At 60.9% G+C, this 3,066-nt stretch overlaps 1 protein-coding gene across 1 annotated transcript in view; it reads left to right on the top strand.

The window, feature by feature from the left end:
- ERF (Ets2 repressor factor) overlaps positions 1-3,066 on the top strand; it is a 7,837-nt gene that overhangs the window by 1,588 nt on the left and 3,183 nt on the right. The gene's annotated exons all lie outside the window — the stretch shown is intronic.

Here is a 3,066-nt window from a genome sequence, read left to right as displayed (position 1 = left end):
GCGTGCCCCTCCATCCGATCCTCCATCCCGGCCCCTCTCCTCTGCGCGGCTGTTTCCCACTTCCTGTTTTCTTCCCGGCCCTGGCGCCACCGAGGGCTGCCTGGAGTGGGGGAGGTGGTGGGGCCCCCCAGGAGGCCAGCGTGCTCTTCCTTTACCACCACCCCTCCCTTCCGATTCCCCCCATATCTCTTAAAAAAAAGTTTGGCCGGTCATGTGAACTTGGGGGGCGTCCAGGAGTTCGGCTCCCCCCGGCTTCCACCGTCTGTCAGGGAGAATCAACCCCGCCTCTGCGGGACCCAGGTGTGCCGCCTGGGACCCGGCCGCTGTGCTAACCCTTCCTGTCTGCTGCCATCTCTCCACCCTGTCCCACGGAGTCCTGAACCCCTCTCGGGTCAGCTGCTCGCTCCCTGCCCCCAGGGGCCCCCCCATGCTGCAGAGGTCCCACACTCCCGAGCTTTCTTGGTGCAGGCCTGGTGGTTCCCTGATTGAAGCACGTGGACTCAGACACAGCACACACTCACACATGCTCCCCTTGCCCGTGCCTGGCTCCTGGCTCCAAGGCTCCAAGGCCTGGGGAACAGAGCCCCATTGAAACACCCTGACGTCACCCTCCCTTCTTCCTTCTCCCCCCAAAGCTGGGAACAGGCCCTCATGTATGCCGTGTCCGATGAGGAAAGCCAGTGTAGGGGTGGGGTGGGCCTGGTAGTAGGGTGCGTCCCTGCCAGAGTGGGAGCCAGGGTCCTGGCCGCTGAGGGGGCTTGTCCAGGGAGGGGGCTTCACCACGGGACCTGGGACAGCCCCTGGTATGCAGCCTTTGAGGCCTTTCCAGAGCCCCCCACCTCCTTTCCGAGTTCCTTTGTGTTGCATGTAGTCTCTCTCCTTCTCTTCTGCAAAGTTTATTTTTAGCCTCCTGCTCCCCCGCTCCCAGGACTGTCGCTGCACATACGTTGCCTGGTTACCGGGACAAGGAGGCTGGGGTGGGTGGGTTGGGAAGGGTGGCTTTAATTTGGGGGGTAGGGTGGAAGTCAGCACACCCCTCCAACCCTAGATTGTCTCAGGGGCTTTACCCCCACCCTGTCTTTCTGGCTCTGAGTGCCAGATTGGAGTTTAGGTGGGAGCTACATGGCGCTTGGTGTCCTGGTGGGGCCAGGAGCTTTTTGGAGGGGATGGGAGAGTTTGTGGAGCTCTGGTTTGGTCACTTGGGTTCCCAAGGGTTTCTGGGGCCTAGGTTCTCGAGCAGGATGGGGCTGATGGGGTGAACACTTGGATTCCTGAGAGAAGGATAGGGCTATGGATGCTGGGGTCCCTGGAAGGCGTAGTGGGAGCCAGGGTCCTGGCCGCTGAGGGGGCTTGTCCAGGGAGGGGGCTTCACCACGGGACCTGGGACAGCCCCTGGTATGCAGCCTTTGAGGCCTTTCCAGAGCCCCCCACCTCCTTTCCGAGTTCCTTTGTGTTGCATGTAGTCTCTCTCCTTCTCTTCTGCAAAGTTTATTTTTAGCCTCCTGCTCCCCCGCTCCCAGGACTGTCGCTGCACATACGTTGCCTGGTTACCGGGACAAGGAGGCTGGGGTGGGTGGGTTGGGAAGGGTGGCTTTAATTTGGGGGGTAGGGTGGAAGTCAGCACACCCCTCCAACCCTAGATTGTCTCAGGGGCTTTACCCCCACCCTGTCTTTCTGGCTCTGAGTGCCAGATTGGAGTTTAGGTGGGAGCTACATGGCGCTTGGTGTCCTGGTGGGGCCAGGAGCTTTTTGGAGGGATGGGAGAGTTTGTGGAGCTCTGGTTTGGTCACTTGGGTTCCCAAGGGTTTCTGGGGCCTAGGTTCTCGAGCAGGATGGGGCTGATGGGGTGAACACTTGGATTCCTGAGAGAAGGATAGGGCTATGGATGCTGGGGTCCCTGGAAGGCGTTGTCAGGGGCTGTCACTTCTGAATTAAGCAGTGGCTGCTAATGTCTGCTGTAGGTCATATCCCTGGTTTGAGGCTGGGATTTCTGAATGGGGCAGGGACTCAGTGGAGAATGCTGGCCAGGGGTAGAAGCTGGGCCCCTTGGGGGAGAGAGTCTGCTCTGGATTTAGAGGGGGCGGTCCCTGTGGGAGCAGGAACTGTTGATCCCCTGTGTCCCCAAGAGGAAGAATCCCCTGTTGGATTCCAGGCTGGGGTGGAGTCTCAGCCTTGCCCCAGGCTTGGTTGGTACCTGCTTGAGCTGGGGCTTGAACCAGGGCCAGCCTGGAGAGAGGCTGACCCACACAGCCTGACTGGGATTTGGGACCCCGCCCATTTTTAGCTGTCTATCCTGGCCTTCTCCCTCTAGTGGCATCAGGGCCCCTGCCCTGCCTCCTCCCCTCCTTCCCTCCTCCCACCCCTCCATTACCGGCTGCCTAGTGCTGAATTATTGATGGTCCCTGATTACCCGGGGGTTTGGGAAATGACAACAACCGCAGCCCCCCTACCTCCTCCCCCCCAGGCTGCCCACCCCCTCTAGGGACCAGCCAGCCCACCACCAACCTCTATCCAAGGTTAATGCTGGGGGCGGGTAGGCAGGTGGGCAGGGAAATAGCTGAGGATGAGAAGGCAGAAGGGGAAATAGGCTCCAGCCTATTCACTCTTGAGGCCTGGGCTGGGGCCCTCCAGCCAGGTTGGGCCCATGTGCCTGGGTCTGGGGAGGGCAGTGCAGCACAGAGGGTCCGGGCTTGGGGGGCCTCTCTCAGACAGTCTGGGTTTCACTCTCCAGGGAAGACAGAAGCCTCTGTGTGTGCGAGCGCTGACCTCATCGTCAACCAGCCACCCCACCCCTCCTGGTCCTTTTAAGAAAAAAAAAAAAAGCCTCTCGGGTCTTGGGGTGGGAGTAAAGGCTCTGGTAGGTCTTGGGAGGGGGACAGTGTATGTTCCTAGGAACGGAACCAGCAGAGCTTGCAGGGGTGGGGGTCGGTATGACTGGCTCTGAATGGGAATGGGGGTCCTGGGGGGCCTTGCCCCAACCATCTGGCCACATGTGCCCCTTCCTGCCCTTCCCCCACTGGCAGCCCTGCCCGCCGGCCTGGCTTGGGGCCTGGCCCCCTGGCACTG

Source organism: Myotis brandtii, unplaced genomic scaffold (assembly GCF_000412655.1).
Source record: "Myotis brandtii unplaced genomic scaffold, ASM41265v1 scaffold803, whole genome shotgun sequence".
Classification (NCBI taxonomy): domain Eukaryota; kingdom Metazoa; phylum Chordata; class Mammalia; order Chiroptera; family Vespertilionidae; genus Myotis; species Myotis brandtii.
The sequence above is the reverse complement of the archived record's forward strand: the minus strand, read 5'-3'. Positions and strand labels throughout refer to the sequence as shown.